At 34.0% G+C, this 24,160-nt stretch overlaps 1 protein-coding gene across 1 annotated transcript in view; it reads right to left on the bottom strand.

Moving 5' to 3' along the window:
• Positions 1 to 24,160, bottom strand: part of ASCC3 (activating signal cointegrator 1 complex subunit 3) — a 338,572-nt gene that overhangs the window by 247,085 nt on the left and 67,327 nt on the right. The gene's annotated exons all lie outside the window — the stretch shown is intronic.

Genomic DNA, 24,160 nt, shown 5'->3' with positions numbered 1-24,160 from the left:
GGGGCGTGGGAGGCACAGAGGGAGAGGAAGAAAGAAGCAGACTCCTGGCTGAGCAGGGAGCCAGAAGCGAAGCTTGATTTCACAACCCCGAGATCATGACCTGAGCCGAAGTCAAGAGTTGGACACTCAACTGACTGAGCCACCCAGGCTCCCCTAGGTAGTTTCTTTATGCCCTTTTAATAAAGAAGAAAATTGAGTGGTTAAATAATTTTTCCTAAGGTCTTTCATATGAAAAGTCTTTAGAAATGAAAACTACATTTTTCATATGAAAAGTCTTTAGAAATGAAAACTACAATATCTTAGAGTAAAGAAAAAACCGGATAGGATTAATGGCAGAAAACTGGAATGGCTAAATTAATGTCAGAAAAAATAAATTTCAAAGCCAAGAATATTACCAGGAATAAAGACAGTCATTTCATAATGACAAAGAGAATAATTAATCAGTAGGGCATAACAGTCCTAAATGCTTATATACCTATAACAGATCTTCAAAATGTATGAAGCAAAAACTGATAAGACATGCAAATGATTTCAACATCCCTCCCAACACTTGATAGAATAAGTAGGCATGAAAATTAGTAAGGTTATAAGCAGACTTGAATAGCACTATCAACTAATTTGACCTGACTGACATTTATTCATCTAACAATAGTAGAATACAAATTCTCTTCAAGTATTCATAAAACATTTAAAAATATACTATATTCTGGGCCATAAAACAAGTTTCAATAAATTGAAAAGTAATTCATACAATATATGTCATCTGATCACAAAGGAATGAAATTAGAAATCCTTAACAGAAATATCCTTAGGAAATATTCAAATATTTGAAATTAAGTAACACACTTGCTAAATAACCCATGGATGAAAGAAGAAATTAATAGGAAATTAATAGGTATTCTTAATTGAAGGAAAAAGAAAGCTCAACATATCAGAATTTGTGGATGCTGCTAAAGAAATACTTAGGGAGGAATATATAGCAGTAACCACTTATATGAAGACAGAAGAAAAGTTTATTTAATTTATTTTATTATGTTATGTTAATCACCATACATTACATCATTAGTTTTTGATGTAGTGTTCCATGATTCATTGTTTGCGTATAACACCCAGCGCTCCACTCACTACGTGCCCTCTTTAATACCCATCACTAGGCTAACCTATCCCCCCATGCCCCTCCCCTCCAGAACCCTCAGTTTGTTTCTCAGAGGCCATGAGAAACTATGCACTCTTAAAGAAGAAAAGTTTTAAGTGGATAACTTCATCTTCCAAAATTAATTAAAACCAAAGTAAGCAGAATAAAGTAAATAGTAAGGATCAAAGTGGATATCAATGAAATGGAAAACAGAAAAGCTCATTCTTTGAGAAAGTCAACAAAACTGATTAATCTCCAGCCAAGACTGAGGAGGAATAAAAGAGAGAAGACAGAAATTACTGATGTCAAGAATGAGAATTGTGGCATCACTACAGATGCTACGGATATTTAAAAAATTGGTAAGTATTAATAAACAACTTTATGCCAATAAATTTGACAATGCGGATGACATGAAAAGTTACTTGAGTTAGGCCAAGATGTCTTAAATATACCATAACCTATAAATGAACAAACTGATAAACTGAATTTAAGCAAAATGAAAAAAAACATAATCTTCAAGACATTGTTAAGAAAATGAAAGAAGCCAGCATGGAAGAAAATTTTTGCAAAGTATACATCTGATAAAGGACTTATATCCACAATAGATAAAGGATTCTCTGAACACAGCAGTAAGAAAACAAAAAATCCAATTTTTAAAATGGGCAAAAGATTTGAACAATCAATTCACCAAAGGAAATATCTGAATGGCAATAAGCACATAAAAAGATGCTCAACACCATTAGTTATTAGGAGAATGAAAGTGAAAATCACAATGAGATAACACTACATATCTACTAAAATGGCTAAATTTAAAAAAGTGCCCACTGCAAGTGTTGATGAGGATGTGGAGAAACTGGCACTCATACCCACTGCTGGCAGGAAGATAAAAATAGTACAATCACTTTGGAAAACAATTTGACAATGTTTTAAAAGTTAAACATACAATTAACGTATGATCTGGCCATATCACTTCTAGGTTTTATCCAAGAGAAAAAAAAAGTATACATACATACAAAAACTTGTACACAAATGTTCATAGCAGCTTTATTTGTAATAGCCTTAAACAAGAAACAACTCAAATGTCCAACAGATGAATGAATAAAATGTGGCATGTTTGGTTTTATTACTTTTTGCATTACCCTAGTACCTAACCAAATGCCATCAACATCACAGGCCTCTAAATTATTTACTGATAAATCAATTAAATAAATAAGGGAAAAAAATCCCTTAAAAGATGCATTTTACACATAGTATCCTCCAAAGAAATAGTAAACTGAATCTAACCAAAATATGTAACAGTTCAGAAACAACTGATACTCAACCTTGAATAAGAAACTTATTAATTTTGTTCTTAAAGGTTACAGGTTCAAGGAAGAAGTGAACTAAAGCATTAGAAGAATATACTGACAAAACCTAGTATGTACTGAGGTCTGTAACATTCTACTCAATTCAACAGTCATTACTGACCACTTATAAATGCACTAAGGACTTAGGTCAGTATAAATATTCATTTTCTTAACAAAAGTTAGAGTATCTAAAATGATCCTCAAAATGTGTTAGTTTGTGGTTTACAGGGGAAAAATTATATTATTTTAGTTTTCTATAATAAAGATAGGACTCATGTGCTGAGGTATTTGAAGGGAGAGAGAGACACTAAGAAGAATGCCATTTCAGGTGAAAGAAACAATATTAGAAAAACACCAGGGTCACCTGCGTGGCTCAGTCAGCTAAGCATCTGTGTTGGGCTCAGGTCATGATCCCAGGCTCCCTGCTAAGCAGGGAGCCTGCTTCTCCCTCTCCCTCTGCCCCTCTCTCCCTGCTCATGCTCCTGCTCTCTCTTGCCACCACTGGAATATCCCTCTCAAAGCATGTTGCACATCATAAACTATGTAACGGCCATGGGGTTAAAAATAAAACAATTTATATGAATACCTTATTTAACATCTTTGAGTATCCATTAAATAATTAAATAATTTTAGATAATTAGGTATTTTTTTTTTTCATTTAAAGGTCTTTACTTACTGCTTACATGTGTATAAAACCATTTTCAGTAATCATTCTAAAACAGATGACTTTGGGCCTTTTTTTTTTTTTAAAGATTTTATTTATTTATTTGAGAGAGAGAGAGAGCACAGGAGACAGGGGAGGGTCAGAGGGAGAAGCAGACTCCCTGGAAGAGCTGGGAGCCTGATGCGGGACTTGATCCGGGGACTCCAGGATCATGACCTGAGCCGAAGGCAGTCGCTTAACCAACTGAGCCACCCAGGTGCCCTGACTTTGGGCCTTCTTAATAACATATATTAAAGAAAATCTCACCTTTCATTCATGGCTGGGATCATCATCTGCTCACTTGGCAAATATTTATTGTGCTACATTTATTTATTGTTTAAATAGTCAAAAGGGTAGTTACATAATTTGTAATAAAAATAGGAGAGAAAATACGCATTCAGATTATTTCAAACACTGATATGAATTAACAGATTATTTCAAACACGGATATGAATTTTTTAATACATAGTATAAATATGAACCAGACTAATGCCATTTTCGACAAATCTGTCACAATTAGGGTTCTGTGACCTGAAACTTCTAGAGCACAGCCCCCTTCCCCTCCCACTTCCTTTTCTTTCATTTAGCCACACCCATAAGTATGCCCTGGGGAGATAACATCCTTGATGTGCCCCCAGAGATATGACTATGACGCACATTTATTCTTAAACATTTTCCTCTTGGATTGTCCCCCCCAGCACAGACTCCCAGTCTCTAGGGCTATAAAAGCAAGTTTTAAAGGAAATGGGGTTGTAGAGATCTATTCCTCTTGCAGCTGCCCAAGACACACTTCTATCTCTAAGTCCCCTTAATAAGCCATTTTTTGTCAAGCTGGACTTGTCGGCCTTTATCTTCCGTCTCAGGGCTCCTATGGCCTTTGGAGATCGTTTCACATATACCTCCCTTTCAAGGAACAGTGTAAAACAGAGGAAGAGGGAATTAACAGTTAGGAAGGGAGACAGGAGTCATGAAGAAATTGTAAGTCATGGTAAAGAGCTTGAATTTTTATTTGCAATACAAGAGAAGGTCTCTGCATGATTTTAAGTAGAGGAATGACAAATATATTCTTTAAAGGTCTACTTGGCTACCATGTGAAGAACAGATTGGGAAACGGTAGACAACTATGCTAGTAGTACAGGTGGAGGATGATGCTGGTTTATATACATGAGTGGAGGTGCAGCTAATAGGATTCGACAATGACTTAAATGTGAGAGAGTGGGTTAAAAAAAAAGTGATAAATCAAAGACGACCTTTTTCCCTTAAGTAGATGGATGGCAGTTCTACTGATGCTATATAAGGAAGATTAAGAGGACAGATTGAGAGAGGAAAAGAAAAATAACACTACATTTTAAGAACTACTATATGTCCAAATAGAAATTTCAAACAGGCAATTGCATCTGACTTTGGAGGTCAGTGGAAAAGTAAAGGATTTTTTTTAAGAAACTCATTTTCAGGTTAAGTGTCTGCCTTCGGCTCAGGTCATAATCCCAGAGTCCCTGAATCAAGCCCCAGGTCAGGCTCCCTGCTCAGCCTGCTTCTCTCTCTCCCTCTGCCCCCCCCCACTTAGGCGTTCTCTCTCTTAAATAAAATCTTTAAAAAAAACCCTCATTTTCAGAGAGTTACGGTGACTTTCCCAAGGTTACACATTAATAGCAGACCTAAAATAAAATGTCACATTATACTTCAATAATAAAAATTTAAAAAGGAAATGTAAACCATATATATAAATTTTAATTTTCTAGCAGAAACATTAAAAAGTTTTTAAAAATTGAAAAAACTAATGATGTACTGTATGGTGACTAACATAATGAAAGAGAAAAAAGAAAAAAATTAATTTTATAAAAATTTTATTTAACCCAATGTATCTAAAATATTCTTTTTAATAAATAATACAAATTATTTTTCTTTTTACATAACAAGTCTGAGAAATAAGTGTTTTTTACACTTAAAGCACATCTCAATCCAGACCAGCCATATTTCTTTTTTTTGTTTTACATTTTTTAAAAATGAAATATAGTTGACATATTAGTTTCAGGTATACAACATACTGATTGAATAATTCTGTATATTACAACATGCTTACCATGAAAGGTGTAGTCACCATACAAAATTATTATAATCTTATTGACTATGTTCCCTATGTTGTACTTTTCAGCCCTGTGATTTATTTATTTTATATAACTGGAAGTATGTACCTCTTAATCCCTTTCACCTATTTTGCCTATCCTTCCACCCCTACCTCCCTCAAGACTATTCAACGGAACATGTAGCTAGTGGCTATTGTATAAAACAGTACAGCTCTAGAAAGCACCCAGCTAACTTATATAATGTTTTTGAAACTGACAAATATATTGTCATAACATAGCAGACTGAATTGTGGGAAAGGCTCTTAGGACAGCATACAAAATCCTTAACATGGTCTCAAAGGCCCTGCCATAATCTGAGGGTCATGGAATTCAGATGAACTATATCGAGGATGCTTTGGGAATAAAAAGAACATTAGTTTAATCTGACCTCTTATTCTTAATAAAGTCATCCTTAGTAAGCAAAGAAACAAAAAAAATAAGTAATCATTTGTTGCATGTGTTAAAGACTGTAATTAATGTTCTTTTCCAACACTGACTAAATCACTAATAATTATTTCTATATTCCAACCCAAAGTCTACAACAGTTAGGTCTAAGCATGCACCATATACTAAACCAGTCCCAAATGAAGCCTTATTACTCACCTTCATTAAAGATTGACAAAAACTTCACCTGATCAAACAAAAATTACTTAACAGTCTCTAAAGTGCTAAATGATAAATATGAGAAGTTATTTCCCTTTAGAATACGAGAGTACTGGGGTGCCTGGGTGGCACAGTTGGTTAAGCGTCTGACTCAGGTCATGACCTCGGGGTCTTGAGATTGAGCCCCGTGACAGGCCCCATGCTTGGCACAGAGTCTGCTTGAGAGTCTCTCTCTCCCTCTGCCCCTCCCTCTAGTGCTCTCTCTCTGAAAGATAAACAATTGTCTAAAAAAAATATCAGAGTACTAAGGGTTGGGAATTATGTTTTTCATCTTCATCTTCCTAATATCTCCTATAGCACCTGGCACAAAGAAAATATTCAGTGATTTTTTTTCCTGTACTTGTTTCAGCTGAGTCATTCTAATTAAACCAATTATCATCTGTGAGCTGCATTATTGATGGATTTTCATAAATTAAGCAATATTTAAAACACTCCATGTTAAGCACAATGACTAACTCCAGAACAGGAGCTGGGTATATATTATTCTGCTAACATTATTTAAGTGTGATAAAAGTTTTCTATCAGATATCATAAATACTAGCCAAACTATTTTTTTTCCTACATTCATTCACTGCAGCTTCCAGTGAAACTAGAAGCTACCTCGGACATCAGCCCCTGCTACATTTGCTCTGGGGGGAAAAAAAAAGCAGTGTTTCGAAATACACTTTTTACATTTGTAAAATCTTCTTGATACTAAGATAGCATTAGAAACTCTAAAACCAATCAAATACTTAGCATGTCATAGAATTTCACACCTTAGGAAGAATACATAAAAATTATGGTCAGAAATATTTAATATTCTGTCTTTACTGTTTATCCTCAAGAAATCATTTATCCTAAAGATACTGCTTGACTGATTTATACCCAATACAAGATAAATTTTTATACCTATATTTTTACATATTTGTATCTTTTTATGTAGATATAGCAACATATGCTAGCATGCTATTATTTTAAAATATCATAACCTGTGAGTCCAAAGATAACAAAATATCATTTCTGAGAGACTTTCTAAAAATCAGTAAAATTTATGTTTATTTCTTTATTTTAGCTGCAAGAGAATTATAGGGAATTCTTAGGAGACTATATACCACATATAACAGAGTTGGTCAACTAAACTCCAGATCAGTGTATTTCACACAAGAGGTTACCCTCCACTAGTGTGTTATGAAATCAATTTAGTGGATTGCGATCAGCATATTGAAAGAAAAGGAAAATAAATAGTGCAGCATATCACATATGATAAGGGCATATACTGTTACATAAAATTTTTGTGTTTGGGTGATTGAATCAAAATGTGAAATTATAGTTTGAAACCCAATGTTACAGATAAACACTTTCCAATGAACACAAATGCATTCTTACAAAGTATGACTTATTTCATTTTGGGAACACAGCGATCTTTCTCTCACAAATGTATATAATCTTGGGCTTAGCAATTCCAATTTTTAAAAAAAGCATACTTGCACACATGCAAAACTGTCCACTTGTAAGATTACTCATCACAAAATTATCTGTGGTACCAAATGTCATTAAGAGTACTAAAGTGAATAAATTATGGCATATCAATACAATGGAATTGTAGGAGGCCATAAAAATCTCTATGCAGAAAAAAAGAAAACCTCTATGTGGAATAAGAACATTTCCTATTCTGGAAATATCTGGTTATGTGAAAAAAGTAAGGTGCTGAACAGCATTTAATATGCTATTTTTTGTTCAAATTTGGTGGGGGGTGGGGAGAAAGGAATAAAAATCTATATAATTGTTTTTGAAGATTCAAGATGAATACATAAAATCTAAACATGGTGGTTATTAAAGAAGGAAGCAGGGATCTGGGCAGATGAAGAACAGAGATAAAACAGGAGACTTTTCACTATTTAAAGGTTTCTATTTTTTTTAACTTAAGGGTTTTTTTTTAAATATTTTATTTATTTATTTGATAGAGACACAAAGGTTTCTAGTTTTTGAAACATGATAATAATACCTACGCAAAAAGAGACACAAAAAGAGATACAAGTGACTTCTTTTAAAAATGGGAAAATGAAAGAAGTATCTAATTAAATAGAGAAGCCTAAATGAGCTCTTAAGTATATCAAAAATATTTCATATTCAAAAGTTCTTCTCATTATTCCTACAATTTTACCCTCCAGAGACAAAAAGATAAACTGAGTTACTCTTACTCTTCTGAAGACCCTTCAAATTATTTTAAATCATGTATCCCTCCACTCACTCTCCTCCTTGACATTTTAGTTTCAATCTTAATACACCTAGCTACTCAAAGGCATGTCTGAAAAGCTTAGGAATAGAAGAAACAGCAGGTTCTTCTTTTTCTTCTTACCTCCAATACCTATTACATTACACCTGTGTCCTCACCCAAGACTCTATGGTTTCATCACAGGATCAGATATGTTATTAAATGCAAAACTTTAACTATATTCCTGCCATCATCTAAAATGTACTCTCCCATTTGTTCAATGTATGTTGAACACTAACTACCAAGTCTCAAGCTATGAGGACTTTTTCTCTGTCCTCAACAACTCATGGTGCAACAGGTGAATCTGGACTGCAAGGAGCCTGTTACTTGGTCCCCAACTATACATCTACTACTACACACCTCCATACCCTAACCTTTAAAAAAAAAAACAAAACAGAAAAGACTTAACATGCTACTTTACTGAATATGCCAATCCCAAACTAGATGATCTGTGTCAAGATCAGTAAACTAACACGATATAACACAAATACCAAAATGTTATCTTCAATGATCGTGGATTATGAATACATAAGATAATATATTCCTTATTATTTAAGTTGGTAATTGTTCATTAATCCACTTAATAATAGTAATAGCTAGCATTTCTATTGAGCACATAAAACATATTAGGCTTTGTTTTAAATGCTTTAAGGGGATTACTTCATTTAACATCCAAAGAAACACCATGACATAAGTCTTTTTACTGTCCTTATTTTATTTTTTTACATTTCTCCAAGTTTTTACTTAAATTCCCGTTAGTTAACATACAGTGTAATATTAGTTTCAGGTACAAATTTAGTGATTTATCACTTAAATACAACACCCAGTGCTCATCACTTCAAGTACCCTCCTTATTTTAAAGATGTGGACACTGGACAAAGAGGATTTGAAGAATCTGCCCAAGGATAAACGGCCAGTAAGCAGCAAGCAGAGCAACGACTGGAACTAGGAATCTAATACCAAAGTCCAAATTTAAAAATCCAAGTTCAAAACTTTTAATATAAGGTTTACTGATTTCATTACTTTACATTTTTATCTTATAGTGATTTTTTAACAAAGTAACAATTTTATAAAAACAAAAATGCAAAGTCAAGTAACATTGATCATACTGATAACTGAATAAAGGCAAATAGAATAAGATTTTTTATTAAACTGAGTGTTTACAATTTTCAAAAAATCAATTATTCTTGGTAATGTTTATATCTTCATATGCATTATACAGATCACTTGTAAATGATTAACAATAATAAATTTGCATATATTTAACCTAAAACCCCACTTCCAAAAATTTATCCAAGTTAAACTAACTGAACAAAACGTCAAGTAAATAAGCACAAAGACATCTGCTAAAACCACATTTACAAGAAAAAATAGATCCAAGTTGAATGTTCACAAATAATGGATTGGGATAAGTAATTCATATTATACTCTTCATGAATTACGGGTAAACAGAATGAGGAAGATATTTGTGCTTATAAGAAACTGTATCCAGGGCGCCTGGGTGGCTCAGTTGGTTAAGCGACTGCCTTTGGCTCAGGTCATGATCCTGGAGTCCCGGGATCGAGTCCCACATTGGGCTCCCTGCTCAGCAGGGAGTCTGCTTCTCCCTCTGACCCTCCCCCCTCTCATGCTCTCTATCTCTCATTCTCTCTCTCTCGAGTAAATAAATAAAATCTTTAAAAAAAAAAAAACTGTATCTAAAGAAAAGAAAAAAAAAAGCATGCCACAGAACAGTAACATAATTAAATATTTGTTAATATATAAAAATAATTATGGAAAGATATATATATCAAACTGTTCCACTGGAGTTGGGATTATAAAAGAACTTTCATTTTCTGTTTTATAAATGTAAATATTACATTTTAGTTTTTTTTTTGTAGTGAAGAGATTTTATACTCATTCCCACAAAAATGCTTTTAAATAAAATTTATCTTAACAATAAACAAAAGAGGAAGATGTACTCTATACTGTCTTAATGCATTAAAAATAAGATAATGTGTTTCTTTATAGATAGAAATATGTAATGTTATGTTAATACAAATTAACTGACTAACCCTTTTTCATTATCTCATATAAAGAGTCCAACATCTTTACCAAACACCAAATTTCCAATTTGTACTCCCACCTGAAAGTGCACTGAACAATTACTGAATTCTGCTAATTAAGAGATAAGAAAGACAGTCTATGGCCAGTTTCTCTTTACTGAAGAGTCGTGCATTTTAATGTTTCATTATAATTCATTTTGAACCAGACAATCTGGGTAGAGGAAATTAAATCTTAACAACAAAAGGCCTCAGGAGAATAATCTATTAGATCTTTGAAGGAAGTGAGATTGTAAGATTTTGTGAAAATCAGGTAAGTTATTACATATGACAAAAAGCCATTAGAAATCATAATGCATAATTCATAATCATTCTATATTATTTAACAATGCATTTACATCATTAAAATAGTAACTGGAAATACTTAATATGCCCTTTGTATCAATTCCTCAAAATTTTTTCATACTGAAAATACTCCATCTAAGAAGCATAATGAGAGATGATGGACTCTGAAAAACAAACTGAGGGTTCTAGAGGGGAGGAGGGTAGGGGGATGGGTTAGCCTGGTGATGGGTACTAAAGAGGGCACATTCTGCATGGAGCACTGGGTGTTATGAACAGACAATGAATCATGGAACACTACATCAAAAACTAATGATGTAATATATGGTGATTAACATAACAATAAAAAATAGAAAAAAATAGAAAATAAACCCAACTAAATAGATAAGTCTTCTAAATATACTCCACTACACGATGACAAAATGATAAAGAAGCAGCTATTAATGTCCTTGAAGAGACAAAGAAAAAAACAAAGGATAGAATAACAAACAATAGCAATACCGAATTTAATGAGAACTTAAGTTATAATGGGAGTCAGAGAGGTGTACGAACCTCTTCTTGGAAGGGGACGTTAGCTTCCTTATTCCTAAGTTGGAGCTAAGACTTGAATACTAAGAAAAACTGAAGAAAAAGTTCTCAAGATGGAATTTTAAGACAAAGAAAACCCTGGCTGCACATAACAAGCTCCACTGCACACTCTTAATAATTTAGCATGTCAGATGTCACTCTGAAGTGACACCAAAATGCTGTCACAGTGCACTGTGACACTGTGTCACAGTCACAGTGCACAAGAGGACAGTAAGAGACCTCAGTTATGGGTTTGATTTGCCTGTCATTAGAACTCATTACCATAATAAGACAGGGCTGATTTCACAAAACCAGTATTAGAATTAAGTACACAAACTTCTGAGGCTTAAAGCAGAAGTAAAATTGAAGGATAAGAATCTGGTATTTTCTATTTAGTTAATATATTATTTTCACAAGGGAGATGAACTCATACTGACATGTACCTAAGTATCCCTCCAGGATGTCAATATAAGTGTTATTGATTAAAAATACAAGACACCATTATTTATTTGGTATTGCAAACAGTCATTTTGGTCCAAACTGTGGGACCTGCCTTTTAAAAAACAGCTGCACTTCTAATCATGGCAATAAAATAGAAGCACAACAGTCTCTGTCAAATTCTGTTGAATCCTACAAAGAAAATGTCATTTTCAGATTCTTGGCTGATATTTATGGTAATAACTGGTTTCAGCTCTGAGTTTAACCTTTAAGTTCCTTCCACTACCTTACTTGGAATCTTCAGAAAGTATAAATATTTTGGCACTTACACGATTAGGCTCACAAAATGTTATAGATATTAAATTATGGGTAATTTCTTAATTTAAATTTTCTTACAGTATATATGACTTTAAACTTTCCAAAATTAATTAAATAAAGCAAGGATGCCACTTTAAACTTGCATCTTCTTAAACAAGAAAATTTCATCATAAACAGAATCCTCAGATGAATTGTTCTGAGTGATAAGAGATTGCTTCCACTTGCATTTAATCTCACAATACTGGGATAACTTAGTTTGATTGCAAGTCAAGAATTCATTTAATATAAATAATAATAACTATCACATATCATATAACAAAAGTGTTAATGACTTAAGAGTGCTTAGTTTAACACACGTGCGTGTGTGTCTGTATTTCAATGCTTAAGAACATACTTGGTATTGACTTCCTGAAGATCAGCAATTTTAAAATACCTATTTAAATTGGTACCTTTTAAAATTTCTACCATTTTAAATACACAATGTAGTATCATTAACTCATTTCTATAAAACGAGAAGATCTGAGAATTTTTATTGGGGAAACAAGCAGTAAAGTAGACTTATAAATTATGTCCTTAAGCTGAAATTTACTACTTGTTTCCCCATGTAAGATCTGAAGCTCACATAGAAGGGTTCCAAATATACTGAACACACCACTCAACAGAGTAGGGAAAGGATCTGGTCGAAGACTGCTGGAGAGGAGCTCAGTTGAGGGTGTGCTGAGGAGGCCAGTGCTTGGAGAAGAGGCTCCTCATACTTGGGGTAGGGAGTATGCATGCTTTTAAAAATGACATTTCCAGAACTCAACCCTTGAGGTTTTCATTCCACTGTCTAGGATGGAAATGGTAATTTGTACATTTCTTAATAGCACCCCAAGTGATTATCAAGCACAAGCAAGACTGAAAACTGTTACCTTAACTTTCCCTACCCACCTCCACACAGTGACTAAGTTTTCTTAGTCATCTGTTCTTTAATAATTTAACACAACCTACTCTGGAAAAAACAAAGTATGTTTTACTCAGAAAAACTTTTGTTTGAAACATGTATCAAGGTGAAGGCATACATTTAGTAAGGGGGTCCCTAAAAGAAAAATGTTTTGCTTGAACTTCTTGAATAGTATGCAGAGATTTGAAAGGATAAGCAAAACATTTCAAGGAAGAAATCGTAACACTTACATAATAAAACATGATTACTATGTAGATTGCTTAAGAATACATTGAGATTTCTTTATCCAATGGTTTCCCGTGATATAAATTACCCCAACTTACATAATTATTATTTTCATATAACTCTTTATCAACAACGTAATAGCTTATTAGGAATGTAAAAAGAGGGCACCTCAGTGGCTCAGTCAGTTAAGTGTCTGACTCTTGGTTTCGGCTCAGGTCATCATCTTGGGATCCTGAGATGGAGCCCGCATCATGGGGTTCCCCGTTCAGCAGGGAGTCTTTTCCCTTCCCCCCTCCCTCTACCCCTCCCCACACTTTAGTGCACGAGTGCGCGCGTGCGCGCGCACACACACACACACTCTCTCTAAAATAAATAAATCATTTTTAAAAAGAATAATGTAAAAAGCAAGGTAGCCTATGTTTAGTCACTGATATTGCACTATTGGATGAAATTTAAACTTGTCCTCTCTAAACTTGCTTGCAGGTTTTACAGGAGGGAATTAAGTTTAGAAAAATGCAACATAAGGTACCTAATAAAATGCAGAGTATTAAGTAAAGAAATATAAGTCAATTTGCTTTATTTTTATTAATTTAAAACTGTCTTCTACACTACTTCAACATTCATCTTTGAGGAATTTTGAAAAGTTATTTATACCAAAATAATTCTACGTATCAATATCTCTTAATAGAAAGATTCAAAGTGTACCCTTTCCAGATTAAACAGCAAAACTCAGCTATCAATGTGAGAACAGTTTATATAACTATTACACAGGCTGGGAATTTACTGATCATCTAAAATGTATCACAGACACTGCTACACATTTTCTGTGTGTTGACTCATATAACCTTCAAAATAGTCTGATGAGATAACTGAAATTTAGAGGTGCTACATAATCTGATCCACATCACAAATCTGCCAAGGTGAAGGGTGGAATTTAACCTCAGTTCTACTTGCCTAACTGGAAAAATTTCATTTGAAGGCCGGATCATAATTCTAAACTGCTTTGTGCCCATAATACCTCCTAGCACAATGCCTTGCATCAATCAGGAGCTCAAGAAATGATTATTGATGACTGATAACCAATCCATGCATATTTCCAGAGAAAAATAATGAAAATCTATAAATAGCAACACAATAATATAAATATGTTTGTTTATTATAATAGGTCTGTGTAACCACAATACATAGATATATTGGAAGATACAGACTAAGTCTATTTCTAAAGCAATTTGAAATTTTCACATTACAAATTAAATTCATCTACTTTTCAGACTTTAGAATTCATTTGAGTTCTAAAATTACCATTCTGGGACAGCACAATATGTTTTAGGCTTTTAATCTCTCTTCTAATTTCTTGCCATAAAATCGAGAAAGTGTATGCTGTAAAGAAAATTCTTTTGTTAGATTACTCCTAGCTAGAGGCGCAGATGTTAGTTATAACTCTCTCTAGTTTAGCAAGGTTTTTTTTTCAAGCAGCTGATGCCCTTTTCCTAGTTAGCAGTTTGCAAACGTTCCCAGTAGACTTTGTGATGCTACAATCCTGAAGAAGTTCAGAGCATACAGACAAAAAAGGAAAAATATAGATAGAATTTCCCTTCAAATGAGACCTAGCTGTTTCATATATTTGAACTACAGAGCACTTTCATAACAAGTAAACATTACTTTTTAATCATATAATTTAAATAACTGCTGGGAGTCACAAATAAATAAAAATATCTTATTTATAACTTTATAAGAAAGCTATCTAATACATCACATTTTACACATTGAACCTTTATTGACCTCCAAAACAGAAGATAATATAGTCCATCAAAAGCATGCTTTTCACACAGAGCAGACAGAATACTTCAAAATCCCTAATTACTTTTGGAAAGTAAACTGAGAAATTTTTAAGATTTTTCCTTACAGTTTTCCGTAGTAATACTTCACATTATACTCTAATCATAAAATAGTGACCTGACAGTGACCAAATTTTTAAAACAGAAATACCATTTTAAAGTTTCTATAGAAAAAGTAGTATGGACAAGACATAATCTCTACTATTTTATAACAGGTCCACACAACGTTTTCATCACCAAAATCAAGAAATATCCCTTTCTCTGTACATCCCACACCAGCTGTACTACAAAAACATATTGTTAAATTCATTGTCACTGTTCAGATAAAGATCAGCTCCCCCTGAACACAGCAGTCAAGAAACAACTCAAGCCTCATGCTCTCCAAGAAATTGTCATTAGCAGCCACAGCCTGCTGGTAATCCCTCTGCCTTATATATGATGGATTAAATCTGCACTACTGATTTTGTACTTAGTGCATTGTATGGTATATTGTTTGTAAATACTCAGTACAGGTGTCTTTTTTTTTTTTTTTTTATGTCCCCAGCTATGTTGCAAGCTCACTGATGACAGGGGAAACACACCTATTTCTTTTTTCATTTTTAACAATGTCAAGTTATAGGTACATGAAAAACGTAAAATCCCTTTTCCTTCCTTCTTTTGGCCGCCAATGTTAAACAAATTATAGAATAAGAAAATGAACAAGAAGTTACAAAAAAAGCTTTATTTAGAAACATGATAAAACTGGAAATCCCAACGGCAAAGGGAAGCTCTTACAAGCAACCAGAGAGAAGGCTTACCTCAAAAAAAAAAAAAAAAAAACACAATGAGATTGATTGCAGACTTCTCAAAAGCAAAAATGAAAAGCAGATGATGTTATAATGACACCTTTAATGTTTTAAGATAGGATGTGATAGAGTAATATTTTTAGTGTGCTAAGAGAAAATAACTATGAACTTAGAATTCTATTACCAGCAAAAATATCTTTCAAGAACAAGGTAAAATAAAGGCATTTTAGATTAACAGAAATTAAGAGGTTTTTGTCAGTACTAGATTCTCTCTCACTCAAGAAGATTCAAGCAAGGAAAAGTCACAGAACATGAACACAATGATGGAATTAAAAACAGTGAGCAATATTTATAGGTAAAACCGAATAATTACTGACTGTAAAACAATAATAATAGTAATAATAAGTCTGACATAAAATTTAAAACAAGATAGACTAAAATATGTGACAACAATATCAAAGAAGCTTGGGAAGGGAGTGATTAGAAATTAGAAGTTTTAACAACCTTATTTTGTAGTATTTTTAGATTTCATTCAATGCTTAGAAAAGAAAAAAAAGAGACCAAGTTTTCAGGTATCTAACTCCGGAGGGTATAAAGTTCTTAGATGGCTCCGTTCTACTGTGGTTTCTCAATCTTGGCATTACTGATATTTTGGTAACTCTTTGTTCTGAGAGGCTGTCACGTGCACTGTGGAATGTTTAGCAGCATGTTGGCTTCTATTTACTAGATGACAGTAGCACCCTCCTAGGTGTGACAACCAAAAGTGTTTCCAGATATTGCCAAACTTTTTTTAGGAAGGATGGGGGCAGGAGGGCTGCCCAGTGAAAACCATATTGTAGGTAAAGAATGGGAAAAGACAGGGTGGAATCAACTTCTTTTTCTTTTCTCATTTTACTTAAGACCTTACTTCAGAGTACAGATCTCAGTTTTCTAATAATTTATAATTCTGAAAATAGGATTATTTCCTTTCTTTGATAATGACTTATTTGGGAACGCAATAAACTACCGGCTTCCCTCAGAGAGAAGAGGGAAAACACACCTCTTAACTTGTTATAATTCCCAATTTCCAGAGTTATCTGCTGCTTTTGGTTTAAAAAGAAAAATAAAATCCATAAATAAACACTGAAGATTCTGGTAAAACAGGGATTTTGTGAGTTTTGATGGAATAATAATTCTCAACTGCATCAGCTTCATGTCCTACTTCATTCCCTTAGAGCGGAGTTTCTCCATTTGGGAGAGATATTTTTATTGTAAAAAAAAAATAATAACAATAATCAGAAGCAGAGAGTTGATAGCTCCAGAGATTTCCGAAGAGTCTCCTTTAAGTCTCTGGTGAGTACTGACTAGCACAAGCATATGAGAAGAGTGCCCAAGGTAGGAGAAAGAACCACTTAAATGGATTAGGGGAAATAAACTCAAACCTCGCCCTAAAGGGTTTGGAACAGCTCCTGTTTTTACCAACCATAGTGAAAAACCTCTTATTTTACTGGGTATTACGCAGAGTACTCTCCTCAGAAGAGCTGTCTCAGGAGTGAGGCAAAACTAGCCTTTAAATGCTGACCTGGCCCACCTAAGAAATTTTAGGAAGACCTGAAAAGGTCAAACTGACCCAAAGTAACTTAACTATATTCCAGGAAAAAACTCAAAGATGTTTATAAGAATACCAAAATATCCGGTACCCAAAAAGATACAATCACAATGTCTGATTTTCATAAAATATGACTGTGCATGCTAAAAAGCAGGAAGAAAAATTATAAGAATATAAACTGATCTGATCAACTAAAATAAATCAAGAAATAACACAAATGACCTCAGATCCATGAATATGATGTATGTTACTTCTGTGATTCCATTATGCTGTATGCAACAGCTGACCTTTAGAAAGGAGGATTATCTGGGTGAATCTGACCTAATCACATGAATCTTTTAAAGTCCGAGAGTTTTTTCACCATCAGAAGAGGCCAGAGATTTAGAGCACACAGGAAATTTGATACTCCCTTGTTGGCTGTGAAGATGGAGTGGGCCATACACCAAGGAATGTGGGTAGTGTTTAGGAGCTAAGAACAATAGACAGCAAAGAATCAGGAACCTCAGTTCTACAACTCTAAGGATGTGGATTTGGCCAACAATCTGAATAAGCTTGTTAAGGAAATGCTTCCCCAGAGTTTCCAGATAAGAGATCAGCCTGGCCAAAACAATGGTTTCACTGTTATGAAACAGTGAACAGAGAACCCCAGTCAAGCCCACCCAAATCAGACTTTCCAGAACTCCGAGATAATAAATGGATGTTTTAAGTCACTAAATTTTTGGTAATTTCTTATACAATGACAGAAAGCTAATATAAAGTCATGTCATAATCAAACTGCCTAAAACAAATGACAAAGAGAAATCTTAAAAACCAACCAGAAAAAAAGCATATTACATAGAGAGGAAGATTAAGAATAAAAGCATAATAAAAGCATATTATTAGAAACAATGAAAGCAATATAATACAGCTACACCTATAAGGACTGGCAAAAAAAAAAACAACTGTCAGCCTGGAATTCTATATCGAATGAAATATCTGTCAAGAACAGAGACAAAATGAAGACCTTTTTTCAGACATACAAAGCTGAAAGAATTCATCAACAAACCTGCACTATAAGAAACAAATACCAGACGGAAATCTGGGTCTACACAAAGGCATAAAGGGTAACCTGATAGGTACACAAGTATAAAAAATTTGTTATTATTAGCTATCTTAATATCTTTTTTTAAAGATTTATTTATTTGAGAGAGAGAGAAAGAGTGCACATGAGCAGGAGGGGCAGAGGGAGAGAGACCCTCAAGTAGACTCCGTGCTGAGTGCAGAGCCCAACATGGTGCCTGATCTCACAACCCTCGGATCACAACCTGGGCTGAAACCAACATTCCATGCTTAACCGACTGCGCCACCCAGGCGCCCATAGATATCATAATATCTTAAAAAGTCTGTTAAAGCAAAAAGAATAACAATGTATTGTAGGGATTATAAGGATATAGAAGTAGTCTACACCTGCATGTTTGTTTGTTTGTCTTGATGGTATTATGTGCTAAGAATCTAGCAAACAAATATATCAGAATTAGGATTCTCATGGCTCCAATCTCCAGGTGAAGCTAGGCATTTGTCAAGGGAAAAAGAATTTGATAAAATGGTTAAAAATTTAATTTGTGCTACATCATTTCTTTCCCCATGAAATTTATGAAATCTTTACTAAGATCCCTATCAGTGTAAACTAGATTGTAAACTCACTTTGCAACTTTCAACTTTATATTTTGTTATTATTTCTTGATACCACCTCTTAAAAAGGCAGTGAGTGATTCAAGGCCATGGTTCTGATGGAAATGATAATATGCTTGACAGTGTAATAACCAGCCTGGTGGGACACTTCAGAAAAGGCTTTTTATTTGGGGGCATGTCCAGGTTTTAGCAACATTTCACCCATTTCAAACTGGTCTCGTGACAAAGACCCACACTCTGAAGTGTTTTTCTGGATGCTTCTTTAGTTTTCTTGTCCTTATATTTGATCAAATCAAACTGTGTCAATAAACTCTTTGGCTTTAGGATCCCCACCTCGGGTTCAGAAAACAAAGTAAAACAGGAAAAGGAGTACTTTTATATTTATTCTATTTTACTTTTTCAAAATGTCTCTCTTGAATAACCACAGATGTCAATAATTATAATGACTGGTTTCTTTAGTTTCTATCAAATAATTAGAAACTACTCTAGATGTCTTAATAGAGTGACTATAAGTTTAGTTCTTCTTAATCTGGTAGGATGGTATCCAATACTACTCCCACATGTATTTGGAATGAAAGAATAGCCGAATAGCATACATGAACAGAGAAGTAATTTATTTACTAAATATAATTTCCAAAGTAACAATAAGTCTTTTTGTTTTATCCACACTCTGACCTCAGTGTTTTCATCATTACATCTTTCATTTTTAAGCTAACATTTTAGCTAAAATGTATTAAGTACCTAACAGTATTCAAAGTTTTTTATATATATTAATAAATTTAATCCTCACAATTAAACTGTGAGGAAGGTACTATTATTCCAATTTTACAAATGAAACACTGGATCCCACAGAAGACAGTAACCTGCCCAAAGTCTCATAGCTAGAAAGTTGGGGATTCAAGTCAAACTAGGCCAGCCTGGATTCAGAGGCCCTGTTCTTAATCAACATGGTTTTCTGCCTCCTAGATTTAACATGTACAAACCTTTCCTTTTCTTCTATTCCTCACCTTGGTAAATGATACTATCACTCACCCATGATGACCTGGACATCATTCTAGATTCAAACAAAAACTTAGATCATTCTAGATTCAAATGAAAACTTAGATGTCATTCTAGAGTCTTCTCTCTGCTTCATCCCCTCCCATTTAATGTTATTAGATCTTATATACACTAGTACCTAAATTATTCTCGATTATCCCATTTTTCAGATAGCCTGCCACTTTCTTAATTTAGGTGCTTAGCATTTCTCTCCTGAACTACTCTAGCAGCTCTACAGTCAACCTTCAACTTTGCATTGCAACCAGCACAAAATTATCTGATGTGACATTCAGTCAGGAGAAGATTTTTTCTATGGTTCCATAGGACTGTTAGGAATGGCATGCAATTATGAACTCAGTGAAAAGAGAAAGATACCATCTTCAGGAGTACTTTTCATGATACATAAAGATCCTACTTGTATAAAAAAGATCTAAGCGAACAAAAGCATCCACTAAACAAACATTCTGTTAACACCTGTATTTTTTCCTGCTAATGAAATCTGGTGGGATCATTATCTAAAGTGACAGGACATCAAATGGTTTAATTATGTACTTATAATGATGTACTGCATTTGAATGTATTATTCTCCAATATTATTACTGCTTATAGAAGCACAAATTAAAACCACAATCGGAAATCTCTATGTTCAGTCAGAATGGTTAAAATAAAAATATAAATACAAATAAAATGTAAAAATATAAATTAAAATGGCTAAAATAAAAGAAAAAATAGTGATAACACTAAATGCTGGCAAGTATGTGGAGAAACTGAGTCATACTGGATTGCTGGTGGGAATATAAAATGTTACTCCAGAAAAAGAGTGGTAGTTTTTTTTTTTTTTTAAAGATTTTATTTATTTATTTGAGAGAGAGAGAATGAGAGATAGAGAGCACGAGAAGGAAGAGGGTCAGAGGGAGAAGCAGACTTCCCGCTGGGCAGGGAGCCCGATGTGGGACTCGATCCCGGGACTCCAGGATCATGACCTGAGCCGAAGGCAGTCGCCCAACCAACTGAGCCACCCAGGCGCCCAAAGAGTGGTAGTTTTTTAAAAAAACTAAACATGCAGCTACAATATGACCTAATAATTGCATAGTCAGGCATTTATTCCAAAGAAATGAAGACTTATGTTCACACAAAACCCTGTAGACCAACGTCTAGAGCAGCTTTATCTATATTATGGATGGAATTATGTTCCCCCAAAGTTCATAAATTAAAGCCCTAACTCCCAATGTGACAGTATTTGGAAATACAACCTTTAGGGAAGTAACAAGGTTAAATGAGATCATCTGAGTGAAGTACTTTTTTTTTTTTTAAGATTTATTTATTTATTTAACAGAGAGAGAGAGAGAGAGAGAGAGAGAGAGAGAGAGAGAGAGAGACAGCAAGAGAGACAGCGAGAGAGGGAACACAAGCAGGGGGAGTGTGAGAGGGAGAATCACAGTGCTTCAAAAATCATCTTTAAAATATAAGTATCTGGGCCCATATCTCAAGAGATTAATAGGGGAGAAGGCACTTGGATTTTGAAAAAGATCTACAGATAATTCTGATGCACAGGATGAAACCCACTAATATAAAATTACAATTTTAGTCTAATATATAAACTTACTATAGAAAACAACTTAAAACCTTAATAATAAGAAACTGGTTCAAAAGTAATAAAGGTATAAAATGGAATACCATATGGTGTTAGAAATGATGCTACAGATATGACTGTTGATATGGAAAGATGTAGATATTTATACAAATACACAAAAAATAATGTGCGATATAATGCCATTTTATAAAACAAAATACACGTGTACACATATGTGTAGAATGGAGTTCATTTTGGTCAGCTGTGGTTATTTATGCTGCTTTATGCTGCTCTTTTTGCTTGCCTCCATTATTTGATATTTCTAAATGATTACATATGATATATATATAAAAATATATATAATATATTTATATATAAAGGAACTTCATTTTGGTGACAGAAAAGGTTAACTTTTTTTTAAAGATTTATTTATTTGAGAGAGAGACAGAGAGAGAGAGGGAGAATAAGCAGAGGGGAGGGACAGAGGGAGAAGGAGACGGAGACTCCTGCTGAGCAGGGAGCCCCGATGCAGGACTCCATCCCAGAACCATGAGATCATGAAGAAAAGGTTAATTTCAAGTAATATGTATACTTTAAGAATTTTGTTTTCAATTTAGTACATGCTTATGTATCTCTCTGACTTCTCTGTGAGTTTAATACCCAGATGACTAGATCATGTGGTACATAGAAAATAAACAACCTAGTTTGCGGACAAGTGCCAAAATAACGTGCTGGATTATATACTTTAAGCCTCCATCATCAACTGATTTGACTGAAACTGTTTGACAACCATTAAGTGATGTATGTTTGATTGAAACTGTGTTAAGTCTAAGTCTAAGGCTGATGAAATACTGATCAGAGGTTCTTACTCATTATCAACACTGTCTTTATGAAATACTCTATCACTCTTACTGTCTACATGAATATTCTAGAGGTATCTTACATCTTTGCCATATTTCTTCAAATAAAGGGCATATTTTAGGTATGTATGGATGCATTTGGTGCAGTATTTAGGAGTTGATAAAAAGTAAAACTATGGGGGTGGTTAACTGTCCTCTCTTATAAAAAGGGATAAGATGATATGCCTTCCTACATCCCCCATGTTTGCTCTGATTATAGATTTAAGAAGTTTGCTTCAATATACCAATTCTTTTCCTACGTCCCCCTCCACCCCCATGCACTCCAAAACCATGAATTCTGACTCTCCCTCCAATGTAGATCACCAAAAACTTCAATTTGACCTCAATTACATTTCAAGGATTTGACTAAGCAAATTATATGCAAAACTAAATTCTGACAAATATGTACCCTAATTAAGATGTTTCCAAATACATTTTAAAAGATCATCTGAATAGTTTTTACTTCAATTTACAGACAATCCAATAAATCAGATCCCAAGGAAAACTGATTTCAAAGTTAATGATTAGTCTGTATTACCTTTTAGTTAACAATGCCCTATTACTAGAAGTCATGCAAATAACTTTAAATACTCAAATCAGACTAGCACTCTCCTCAATATCCTGATGTTCTCTAAAACCACTAGAGTACATTGGATATAATTTATGTTTCTGTATACTCTTTCAAGGGGCCATAGAAGTTTACCACAGTACTGTTTTAACAACACTGAGCATACGGAATCTCCAGTATATTCTGCATTGGCACTACTTGGTAAATTTATTGAAGGGAAAGATTATATTTCTACACAGCTTTATAAATTAAACTTTCTCAAATCGACACAATTTAAACATTAGTCAAAATTATAAATAATCCCTTCCTAAAACTACATTATTACTAAAACTCAATACATGAATCCTTTAAAACATTTTAAGCCATTAGGTTAAACCAAATATTAGCTGAAAGAACCAAAACAAACATGAAATTATATAAGTATATATATACAAAGATATGTTTAATGTGTGAAGGAATAAGTTTTTAAAACTTAAACTCCCCTGGGGTACCTGAGTGGCTTAGTCCATTGAGTGTCCAACTCTTGGTTTTGGCTCAGGTCATGATCGCAGGGTTGTCGTATGAAGCCCCTAGTCCAGCTCCATGCTTAGCATGGAGTCTGCTTGTCCCCTCTCCCTCTGCTCCTCCCCTACTCCTGCTTTTCTCTCTCTCACTCAAATAAACAAATAAAATCTTAAAAAAAAAAAGTTAAACTCCTCTACTGTACGTCTTTAGTAAACAACTGCATATATCCTCTCTACTATATCAGCCAACTACTGACCTCTAAAAATAATTTTTCTAAGGGCACCTGAGTGAGTGGCTCAGTCGGTTAAGCGTCTGCCTTCAGCTCAGGTCATGATCCCAGGGTCCTGAGTCCTGCATGGGGCTCCCTGCTCAGTGGGGAGCTGGCTTCTCCCTCTTCCTCTGCCTGCCTCCCTGCCTATGCTCTCTCACTCTGTCTTTCTCAAATAAATAAATAAAATCTTTATTATATATATATATATTTTTTTCTAGTACAAATCTATTCATAAAACATACCAAGCACCAAAAATATCAACTTTTTAAAATGATCATCTTGGGGCACACGGGTGGCTCAATCGGTTAAGCATCTGACTCTTG

Source organism: Eumetopias jubatus, unplaced genomic scaffold, assembly GCF_037043125.1.
Source record: "Eumetopias jubatus isolate StellerSeaLion01/CBP00866 unplaced genomic scaffold, mEumJub1_p1.0 scaffold_6, whole genome shotgun sequence".
Lineage (NCBI taxonomy): Eukaryota > Metazoa > Chordata > Mammalia > Carnivora > Otariidae > Eumetopias > Eumetopias jubatus.
Note: the sequence above shows the minus strand (reverse complement) of the source record. Positions and strands in the feature narration are given on the sequence as shown.